This window comes from Arvicola amphibius, chromosome 5, assembly GCF_903992535.2.
Source record: "Arvicola amphibius chromosome 5, mArvAmp1.2, whole genome shotgun sequence".
NCBI classification, from domain to species: Eukaryota; Metazoa; Chordata; class Mammalia; order Rodentia; family Cricetidae; genus Arvicola; species Arvicola amphibius.
In genome coordinates, this window is record NC_052051.1 from 45,873,963 (window position 1) to 45,886,581 (window position 12,619).

Sequence of the window (12,619 nt, forward strand, 5' to 3'; positions counted from 1 at the left end):
ATCCCTGGGAATGGCGCTATATTGGGAGCTCAGCATTGGTCTCTGCTGCCAGTAGATATGGCGCTCAGCATCAGCCATTGACAAGTCAGTCTTAGGAAGTCCATTTTGTCAAGCCCACACATAACTTCCATCTCTGCCCCCATGGCCACTTTATTCATGGGACTGTCAGGCAGTGCCATAGCCGGGGAAAAAGGCTGACTGTCCAGAGAACTGGCCATCCTATCTACTTCCTCTGTTGAAGTGACCTTTTAATGAGCATTTATATGGGACAAAAGTATCTTCACATTCTTTGCCCATTGGGAGAGGTGGATCCAAATACTTCACCAAACGTCTTTTTCACCAAGTTTCTAATCATGCTCTTTCTAAGTCCCTGACCATTCTACCCAATCCGTTGGCTATAGCCTATTAATCAGCAAACAACTGCATGTCAAGTCATTTCCCTCTTGTGGGGGTTTGAATAAGAATGGCCACAGAGGCCATATATTTGAGTGCTTAGTCACCAGGAAGTGACACTATTTGAAAAGATTAGAAGGACTAGGATATATAGTCTTGGAGGAAGTGTGTCACTAGGGGTGGGCTTTGAGGTTTCAAAAGTCCATGCCAGGCCTAGGCGTGCTCTCTTGCGCTCTCTCTCTCTCTCTCTCTCTCTCTCTCTCTCTCTCTCTCTCTCTCTCTCTCTCTCTCTCTCTCTCTCTCTCTCTCTCTCTCCAGAAGATCCAGATGTAGCTCTCCACTACTGCTCCAGCATCTGTCTGTAAGCTGCCATGTTCCCCATCATAATAATGAACTAAACCTCTGAAATGGTAAGCAAGCCTCCACTAAAATGCTTTCTTTCATGAGAGTTGCCTTGGTCATGGTGTCTCTTCACAGCAATAGAACAGTAACTAAGACATCCTTCCAAGCAAAACATATGATCCTGTGTACTGCCCAAAGTTCTGCATACTGTGAAGACTTCCCGTCACCAATGTCTGTCAGGGTTATCTGAGAAATGGATTGCAATGCTGCAGCTGTCCACTTCTGGGTGGTGCCTACATACTGTGCATAGAACCATCGGCAAAGCAGGGCCCAGTCTTCTCTTCCTCAGTCAACTCATCACAGATCAAACCCCTTGAAGAAATAGGTGCATGCTTTGGAGTAGAAAGTATTTTTTTAACAGCAATAGAAACTAAAGGCATTGGATAACTCCTCTGTGTAACTTGCTTATGCTTTCAGGACCTACTCAGGTCTGGTCATATATATATTATATATATATATATAATATATATATAATTTCTATTTGATAACAGATTGCTACTGTTCACATACTACGTTATGGCTTGGTGGGTCAGATAAGACTCAGGTCATGATGGGTAGGTAGCTCAGGTCACAGGGTAACTTGGTGACTCATTGCCATACATCCAGTTACCACTATAGCCCAATAGCTGGCCAAGAGCTACCTCTCAAAGGGAGAATAGGTGACCCCCAACCATAAAGTTATTTTTGTTGCTACTTCATAACTATAATTTTGCTACTGTTAGGAACCATAATGTAAATATCTGATATGCAGATGGTCTTAGGTAACCCCTGTGAAAGGGTCACCACAACACAAGGAACTGTATTAAGGGGTCACGGCATTAGGAAGATTGAGAACCATTGCACTAAAACTGTATGGTTGTTTTTAAAGTACCTACAACAGGGTTTCCCATTTGATGGCACCTGCAGTTCCAGAGGGCTCTCCTTGTAGCGTGGAGAGCACTAAAACTCAATGGTGTGAGCTATTTAGAGAACTTACCAAGACAAATGCATTCGATTGTACTGATTGTAAGGAGCAAGGAATTCAATGACTTTATAATACAACTTTTGACAAGTGTGGGAAAACAATGATGGTGACTGGCTTCTAGCATCTTCGGAAAAACTGCTAAAAAAAAAAAAAAAGAATGACCACCTCAAGGAGCCCTTGTCAGAACCCCATTTAGATGTGTTGCCCTCATTCTGAACACTGAAAACCTATGTTTTCATTTATTCATTTTGATTGTCCTAGCTGAAATTACGTCATTTATCATCTGCTAATCATATGTCTCTCCTGTCCCCATGCCTAGACCAATGTCCTGCTCACATTACACATTACATTAATGAACAAGTGGATGGGTGTGTGTGTGCGTGTGTGTGCGGTGTGTGTGTGTGTGCATGTGTGTGTGCATGTGTGTGCGTGTGTGTGCATGCATGTGTGTGTGTGCGTGTGTGTGCGTGCGTGTGTGTGTGCACGTGTGTGTGTGCGTGTGTGTGTGTGTGCGTGTGTGTGTGAGTGTTTTTACTTTTATTGCCATCTCAGTGGTGGCCCTTATAGTCATATCTATAATACTCTCATTTTGCTACATTATGGTTCACAGTAGCCGTAAATAGATGGCAGTTTGGATTCTAGCTTTATGCATGTGTTTACTTAGCTCTGTGACCTTGGGGAAGTTGGAGAGCACGGCAGGTTTGGTGAAAATCAAGAGAGACCTGAGGTATAGAGTGCCAATTCTGACAGCCCTTCCTGTGTTCAAGCTAAACAAAAGCGCAGTTGCAGCATTCAGATTGAGGAGGCGGGCCAGTCAGGACAGGAGGCTGGCTGCCGTCACATCTCCTGGGAAGCAGAGGCCTGAACTTTCAGGGTTCCCATCCCATCCAAATACCACCCGCTTTTTTTTTCTTCTTGTTTTGTAACTGGACAAGAGTCTCCCCTGACCACCTGCTGGGATAAGAGTCTACGCTTTATGATCAGCCACCGTAATGGTGTCCCTGCTTACTGGGAATTGGTAGTTTGCTTTTTATTTTACTTCTTGTAAATGAGAGATATGTCTTAGCTGAGAAAACAGCATAATGAGTTTCGAACAGCATCGTCACATTAAATGCTGTGCCACACCGATTCAGGACGGCTACTCATCTCTGTTGCTTAAAAGGAATAAAACGCTGATTGGTTTTTGCCTCTGCCCATTTATTTGCTAGAACTGATAAAAAAAAAAAAAAAAAAAAAAAAAAAAAAAAAAAAAAAAAAAAAAAAAAAACACTAACATTTACAGCCAGGGAATCGAATCTGCATTCCAAGTACCTAAGTACAAAGGCAGGCATCATGTTCATGTTTTCTCTTCTCCATTTAGACCACAGCCTGCAGGAACAACGGCTGGGTTTGTAATGGCCCGAGAAAGTGACAGCAGACGTACGTGGCTGTATTGCTCACACTGCGGCCAGCACTACCTACCATCTCAGAGCGCCTACACCTTCGGCAGAATATAATCTTTTCAAGGATGGTTTAAAACGTTCTCCCTCCTGGCACCCGTCATCGCACCACGTCTGACCTCATTTGGCTCTGTGTTGGCTTCAGGGAGCCACAGTCATAATCCTCATCTCACAGTCGTACCAAGAGTGACCCTCGACCGTGTCTAAAGATGGGCTCTCTTCACGTTATCCCTGGTTAAGGTACCATATCACTATAAACAGTCCCCAGAATGTCCTCTTAGTGCTGCTAAGCCAGTTATAACTAAGTCACACGGGAGGAGGCTGATGGACACGGAGGAACTGAAGCACGGGCTCTAAGCCATGAAATGATGGCGGGAAGCTGCCCAAAGCAGAATCCCAGCAGGCTCCGAAGGAGGTACTCCCTGATGCTCAGCCACTCGCATCATCACCAAGGCTTTTACTTTAACAAATTATGCATCCCACTTCCCCCTTCCATCTCCCTTCTGTGAAGCAGCAATCAGCGTTGTTATTCATTCCTCAGGACACCAGATTGTGCCGGGACTGCAACCGAGAACCAGAGTTCTGATTCTTTCAGGACCTGGAGACAAAGCTATGCTTCGCCTTTGGACTCACAGACTGTTTCCTGTCTGCAGAGGGAAAGCGTTCGCCACCCAAAGCCCCTCTGAGCTTGAAGAGGGTGGGGCTAGAAGAGGGTGGGGGTGGGGCTAGAAGAGGGTGGGGGTGGGGCTAGAAGAGGGTGGGGCTAGAAGAGGGTGGGGCTGCATCGCTGCCACTGGTTTTTAAGGCTGGAGGATTAATCCTATCTGTGGCCTTACACATATCTTCTCATCTAATGCACACAGACCTAACAAATAGTTACAGCCTCCATGCCTCCCATATTTCTAGTGAGGTATAAGAGATGAAAAAACCTATTTTTAATTTAAATAAAGAAACTCAGAAATGTGGTGATGAGAGAGAGAGAGAGAGAGAGAGAGAGAGAGAGAGAGGGAGGAAACTCAGACTGTGCAGTTTAGCCCAGACCCGCAGGTTTCTCTGACAACTTCATTTACACCCCTGTGACTTTCACCCGCTGGGTTCCCAGGGGCACGTCTCACTCGTCCTTCTCCAGGGTGGGCCATCATCCCCGCTCACGGTCGCCCACCGTGTCAAGGCTCCGGTTTGAACGAGAGCTGCTGTGATGGGCTCAGGTCAGATACAGTTCATTCGCCATCACCACTCAGGTTCCCACTTTGAGATCAGCTTCACTGAGGACCGCGTAGAAGCAGGTCTTGTATTTATTCTTGGAGGCCAACAGACACCGGTGGTCTGCAGTCCACCGCTCTCTCTCCCCACCCACGGTCTTCTTTACTTTCCTGGTTTCTGCAGTTACTCCAAGTTAAACGCTCGCATTTGAAGATCCGGAGCCAGGAACCTCAGATGGGCGAGAACATGCAAAGTTTGCCTTTCTGCGTCTGGGTTGCCCCATTCAATACGATCTTTTCCGGTCCCATTCATTTACCTGCCAAGTACATGATCTCATTTTTCTTTGCAGCTGGATAGTATTCCACAGTGTGTATGGACCACGTTTTCATTGTCCCTTTATCAAGTGAAGACCATTTATGATGCTTCCATTTCCTAGTTACTGTAAAACAGAGCAGCAATGGGCATGACTGAGAAAATACCTTTAGAGTAGGATATCAAAGCCTTTAAAGGGACAGATGCTCAGGAATAGCACAGCTGGGCCGTATGGCAGGTTTGTTTCTGCAAGCTCTCCACACTGATTTCCAGAGTGGCTGGGCCAGTCTGCAGACCCGCCAGCAGTGAGTGGGGCTTCATTTTCCCCACGTTCCCTGCAGCGTTTGCTCGTTACTTTCCCACTGTTGTGATAAAACACTCTGATCAGACAAGGAAGAAAGAGTGTATTTGAGCTTATGGGAGTCCCTGGGTGAAGAATCTGCAAGCATGGCGGCCAGAGCAGGAGGCTGGGGGCTCGCATCCTTTACCACAAGCACGAAGGAGAGAGACTGAACTGGAAACGGTGTGGTCTTTACAATCTCACTGGCCACTTCCAGGGACATACTTCCTCCAGTTCGGCGGCACCTTTTAAACCTCCCCTGAGAATCGCCACTGTCAGCAAACACACACTCAAACATCTGAGCCTATAGAGAGAACATTCCTGTTCCAACTACTACACACCAGAGTCCATGTTCCAACATGTCAGCAGTTTCGTGAACTTCTTATAGCAACAGAATACAGGGAGTCATAAATCAAGGGGCCCTTCAAATACATAGGTGAGAGCACTAGGCAGGTAGGTTAACGTACAGCAGGGAACCCTGCGCTATGGCCTCCGGTGCTCTCTGAAAGGCGGTTTACCTTTGAGGTTGGTTAGGAACTTGTGCTCGGTACATTCCAAAGGATTTGCGTAATGTCACAACACTGCTAGGTCAGGTACAGTGGAGGGGGATTAACAGCTACTAAGAAGACTAAAGATCCCCAGGATAATTAGAATCCAGACTTGCAAAATTCCAGACCCTCTACAGTTAGTGACATTCTAATCAATCACCTTGCAGAAAGAAGGTTCAGGGCAAGGGCCAACTTTCTTCTGGGAACTTTAGATCACAGACACACATGTACGAAGATGCCATAAGGAAATCTACTACATTGTACGTAACCCAACAAATTAATTGGGAAATATTTCTTAAGGCCCCACATGCTATGATGGCTATATAAAATAAGGAAGAGAAGCTTTTGTAGCTGCAGGACAGCTTGGTGGGGCAGTGGCCATTACACAGGCAGTCGCCAATTCTGTGCTCTCAGAGCTACTCAGCTGCTTGGTCTCAGGTGTGCCAGCCCTGCTGGGGCTGCAAAACAGTGTCCACCACACCTATTGAACCAGCTGAGGGTGCCTGTCCCTACAAGGGCTGATGCTTCTCCCCTGTGGCAAGCCTGATCCCTCCCCTGCCGCCCCCCCCCCCGTGGGGAGTTAGCTGGAGCTGCTTTGGGGGGAATATCTCTGAGTTCCAGAGTGGCAGGGGTACTCCAGGACGATGTGCCTTTGATCTCCATGGGAACACCTTCTCATTTAAAACCAATACTGGAAAGCAAGGGCGGCGGGGGTGGGGGGGGGGTAGGGGGGGAGGAATGTGGCTCTGCAAGGCCCACCCTCCCAATGACTGTCAGCAGAGCGGCAGCCTGGACGGTGGACAGGTTACAATTGGTCTCCCACCAGGGAATAAGAAGAGGACCGAGAAAAGACTCGCAGGAAATATGCTAGAATTATCACCGGAGTCACGAGGACTTACTACGAACCAGAAAGATAGAATCCACACCTTCTTGGAGATGGTTGTCCCACAGAACTTCTGATGAAGACTGTGTGTGTGTGCGTGCATGTGTGTGCGTGCGCGTGCGCGCGCGCGTGTGTGTGTGAGTGTATGTGTGTGTGTGTGTGTATGTGCGTGGGTGGGGGGGCTGTAGGTCACAAGGATAGGATGGGAACCATAAGAATAGAAGAAGATACCTTCAGGGAGAAAAGAGGGGAGAAAGAATCCATGTGACATGAGAGCAGAAAGGAAGCCTTCGGAGGAGTGAGAAGACCAGGAGAAGAGCACAGGGGAGAGAAGTAAGAACATGGTATGAGAACATGCGTGTATGCACATGCCATAACGGAACCCATCACTTTGCATGCTAACTTTAAAAATAACTTGAAATAACGACGCATTATGGTATGGACTTTCTAACAGGAGAAGCCATGACAGCAATGGCGTATCATACACAGACTGGTACAACTGGAGATTCCAAGGGGATGTGGGGCCTCTAGCCTCTGCAGGTACCATACTCACTCACTCACATATGTGCACATACCCCGACATGGACATGCACACATGTAACACATAGTTAAAATAAAATTCTTTAAAAATAATCTAGTATGCCAGCAGGGATTTGTTTAGATGATATAATGAGGTCAAAGGTAGAAAGATGGTTCTTGTTCAGCAGTTCTTGTTAGGAAGTATGGTGTTTTCTTGACCTGTCCCTCATAGTGATAAGGTGGCTGCCACTATGCCAGCCATCACATCTGTGTTCAAGGCAGAAAGGACAACCAAGCTTCCAAAATCATTACACTTACCCTATACTCAACTTGGCAGACTTTGACATAGACAGAAATAGGTCACAAAGCTACGCTTGACTGGGAGAACTGTGGAGATTGTCTCAGACTGACTGATTCGTGCCATGGATGCGGGCACAGGCTCCAGGGTTTCCTTCAGTTTTTGGAAGCTGTTGCTCTTCTGCTCAGGCTACTGTTGGAAGTTGCAAAGTTCACATTTTTACTCAAGTTCTGTACTGGCTGGGACGATGCTGTCTTCAAGATCTAAATGAGACTGTCTAGAACCAATCCCTTTACCTATGGGTTGAAACCCTAGAGGGTTATGTAAATGAATGTGGGGGTTGTGAAAACCTTGGCAACACTAAGAGCCTCCTGAATGTGCACTGTCCAAAAACAATTTCAAAATCAAACATGTAAGGAAAGTGGCCGTGTTTCTGTCTGCGTTATGCAAATGCAGTGAAGCCTTGGCTCCGAACCCACACTTCCTTCTTTAGTGATTGTAAAAGGGTATGTATAGCAATGAATTGATTTACAATTAATCCCAGGGGCTGGAGAAATGGCTCAGGAGTTAAGGGCACTGGCTGCTCTTGCAGAGGACTTGGGTTCTTTTCCCAGAACCCACATGGAGTCAAACCCATGTGGAGGTCAGAAGACAACCTGAGGGAGCCAATTCTCTCCTTCCACCACAGAGGTCCTGGAGACTGAACGCAGGCTGGCAGGCTTGGCAGCAAGTGCCTTAACGCACTGAGCCATCTCATCAGCCCACAGAATGGCCTTGAGTTTAAGAAGCCCTAGTCTAGATATCTTGGCTCTCTGTTAGGTGGGTGCAGATGGTTCTCTAATGCCAACTTTAGCCTCAGACTCCAAATAGTGTCTCTATCCTCACAAAGAATTCCTTCAAACGCTCCAACTTTGTTCCATCGTACCCACAGCTACCACTTCCACCAGACCCCCTCCAAAAAACTCCACACCAAAAAAATCACAAAAAAATGGTAGATTTCAGTAAACTGTGGGAATCCTAACTGGAGTTGCACTGTGCGCCATTCTGCCAGCAACATAAAACCGTAAAGCCCATCCCTGCTTCCTTCTGTTCGTTTTCAGACACCCAATCACAGAAATCTGCATGCCAAATGTTGACACAAGTGATATTATCTTGCCACACACACAGCATTAAAGGAGTATTTGGGCATTTGACGGGGAACAGGGAGAGGGGCAGAGCAACACACACGGGTTTGATGCCAATAAGTTCTGGTTCCTTTTGAGAGAAGAGGGACCCAGCAGGGTCCACATGACTTGTGCAAGTCTCTGCATTGGTGTTTGGGTGACCACAAAACCCCTGCATGCCTCGCTTCACTGTGACTTTATTCCACCGCTCCGGGTGTTTTCTTCTTGCTGTCTACAATGCACACGCGTGAACAGGGATGCAGAATCACAGGACCTCACAGAGGTTGCCGAGCTTGCCGTCTGTGTTAGTCACCTCCCTTCGCTGTGACAAGTCTCTGAGAAAATCAAGCTCCAACGAAGAAAGGCCGATTGGCTTTACCATCTTAGAGGTTTCGTTACATGGTTGTTTGGATTTGCAGCAAGGGACACAGGGTGACAGGAAGGGAGGTAAGACAGAGCTGTTTATGTCATGGCAACCAGAGAGTGAAAAAGAAAGGGTAGGGCCAAGTTCAGGGGTGCTCCAGATCTCACCCCGAGATGGGGATGAGAAAGTCCTTCTGCATGTGCACCTGCCTGTCTGTGAGTTCCCACACTTGGCCTCTGAACCCTATTGTAATAGGAGTTCCGGTTGTAAATAACAGATACAAAGGAAGCACCCAGAGGGAGTGGAGGGAAATCCATATGCAGAGGTTTCTCTTGCAGCTCCAAGGACAAAAGCAGAGCCCGGGTGCCTTCAGAAGGCACTGCTTTGTGTCAGCTGCTGCGTTCTGCTCCCTGCTTTCTCTGTGCTTTTCCCTGCTTCTCTGCCATGGTCACCAGTAGCTGCACTGACTTTTATGGTGGCCCCATTCAAGAGACCAGTCCATACAGCCCTCAATCTCAGATGGGAGGGTCTAAGTTTACCATTGGTTCAGGCAGCTATCTGGGTTGGGAGAGGGTCATAGTACTTAAATTAGAGAGTAGTGGTGGCGCACATCTTTAATCCCAGCACTTGGGAGGCAGAGGCAGGTAGATCTCTGTGAGTTCAAGGCCAGCCTGGTCTACAAAGCGAGTTCCAGGACAGCCAGGGCTACACAGAGAAATCCTGTCTGGAAAAAACAAAACAAAACAAAACAAAACAAGAAACCTATTTAAAAATGAAAATAAAATTTAAAAAGAATATTACACCTAAAAGTTGACCCAGGTAAATTAAAAAAGAAAAAAAAAAAGACAAACCTAAGTGATTTCATTGGTAACTATTACAAGTATCTACCTCACCCTCAACCTCTTCCCGTGTGTCTTCATGCTGGAGAGAATGCAGGATAAACTCTTTCCCAGACTCTTGTGTGGCCACTCTTGTTCATCCTGCTCTCCCACACTCCTACCCAACCCTCTCCCTCAAGTCCCTGCCCAGCTCCCAGATGACAGATTAAAACAGTTAAAAAAATAAAATAAGTAACCCAAAATGGACTTTGACAATTAAGAAACAGGAGTGCCAAAGGCCAGGAGCAGGAGATGAACGCTTATGCAAAAGAAGCAAACCACTCTTCCTTTGGGTGGTTGGTCAGTCGGTTGGTTAGTCTCTCCATTTGTAGATAGAATACTGCCCTCAAACAGTGATGAGGGCGATATTTTCTACTCAGTCTACTAATTCAAATGCTAATCATTCCCAGGACCACTTTCATAGATACACTCGGAAACAATGTTTTATAAGCTACCTTGGCATTGCTTACCCCAATCAAGTTGACATATAAAATTCCCCACCACAACCCCTTAGATCCTTCCTTTAGAGTTCCGCCCAGTTAACAACGGAAATAAGCTTCTCCACTGCACACTCTTCCATAGCTTCTTTCTATACAGCTCCCCCTTCTACACCCCTCCATTGCTATTCCTTATCCTTCCCAAACAACCCGTGCATATTCGGGTCTAGCATCTGCCTCCGCCAGGATCCGAAGACCGGCCTGGTCTCTTCTCTTACTAGAATGTGAAGTCTGGGAGTCTTTGGCTCGTTGACACAATCAAGTGTTTGAGAATCCTGGCTGGCATATCAGAGGCTCTGGACCATTTATTTGTTGAACAGATTATTTGTGCAGCGAATGACAGTTCAACAAATATTTATGGAGTGTCTGATGTGCTACGCTCTATGCCAGGCGTCTAGGACATCCCTAGAGCAAGACAGATGGGACCTGTCCCCAGTGCTTAGTCTGGTAGGAAGAGAGAGTCAACTGCAGACAATCAGAGCTGAAACAGGAACGTGGAGGGTGCGGGGATGCAGAAGAGACCCTGAGTTCAGACACTAGGGCCTGGGACAGATTTGGCTTCACAGGCCAATTGAAACTGTTACACAGGCCCTACCTTTAGAAGGAAGGGCCCTAAATTGAGCTTAATCTTTGTCGTTGCTGCCTTAGAATCCTTAATGAGTTTTTTTTTTTTTTTTTGGGCGTGGGTGGTGGGGGCGGGGATCAGCACTGCATACATATTTTCATTTTGCACTGGGCCCTACAGATTATGTATCTGTCCTGAAGGAATGAGCGCTAGGTTGAGGGGGGTTGTGCATGAGGGAAGAAGAGTGTAAACTATTGAGTATATATAGCAAGACGTTATTATTGAAATATCTCTTATATTCTAAGAGCACACAGCCAGAGTTAATACACTTTGAGGTCATTTACAGCTTAAGACCGATACCCTGCTGTGTATTCAACCTGCCTGTTTGACCTGCCTTTAAGAGAACAATGGAACACCCAACCTTACTTGCCTTGGATTTCCATGTAATGAGATTTTACAACCTAAGCTAATAATGCATAGCTGCAATCTTAAGAGATGTACTCTTCCATGTCCCTGACCCAGACAGCAATGCATGTGTGCTTATGAGTGAATTATGATAATTATTTACTGAAAACGGCAATATAGGTTCAAAGCAATCTTGTAAAATGAATATCCTTAAATGTTGAAGACAACATGAATATTGCTCGATAAGCAATGATGTTTATAACACTATTTGTTAGTCAGAGTCAGTGGCTTAACTCTTTGTGAGACTCTGTTGAAGAGTTCTGTAAAGGATTCTGTAGGCCCATATTTCGGTATGGCACAAGAGCCATAGGCCCGGCCTGAGGTGGTCACGTAGCTTTGCAGACAAGCTGTCTCAGTAACAACAGCCTGGATGTGCTGCTCCTATTTTCTTTTGTTATTAATGTAGATCACCTGAGGAGAAGTGTTGGCTGAAGCTGATCAGGATGTTTGGTGCTCCTTCCTTTCGTAATTTGGAGGATGTCTTATAGAGATGCTAATTCATGGCCTACGTGACAGCTAGCGTACTTGCAAACAGGTGTATGCGGACGTGACAAAAGGCCATTCACCTGGTTACCTAGGATACAACCTAATGTGTCTTCCCGCTCAATTGAGGGGATAATATATAAACTGTTTGGAGAATAAATGGGGATCAGATCTTGCCCTTCAGGGATGACCGTGTGAGCTGTGTCTGATTACTCCTCGCGACTCCATTCCAGTCTAGTTAGGGAAAATAGTTAACTATGTTGGAGCTCACATGGGCTTCGACAGGATTCCTCATTCCAAGCCCATGCAATGTTTTCTGTGCTGTTCAGTTAATACAAAGCAGAAGGCCTCTGCTACACACACACACACACACACACACACACACACACACACACACACACGAACACACACAGGGACACAGGAACAAGTTTCTAAGACAGCATTCAGGTAGGCACAGATTCATACTCATACAATAGACAGGAACAACAGAAGATACACGGAAAGAGAAGTAGAGGATTCAAATCTGGGTTTGCTCTTTGTTAAATTACACCAAGGGGAAGCTTTTTGATTTCTTTTCCTTAATACAACACCTGTGAATTATTGGTGACTTGGGGTTTATCATCAGTGCATTCAAGCTGATGCAAATACAGGCTTGGGGTGAAGAAGAGCATAGAATATTCCAAAATTATAGTTCGTTGGTCCATTTGGACACAGGGATGCCAGAGAAGGCGGCAGGAGACAGACTACAAGGAACCTTGTGTGTCTTCCAAGCTCAGGAATTTAGAGTTTATTCAAAGGCCACAGTGGATGTTAATAGTGGGGTAGGTGGGTGCAGATGGCAGAGCTGGTGACAGACACCAGTTAAAACCTGTTCCAAGAAGCCAAGACAGAGACACTAGGACT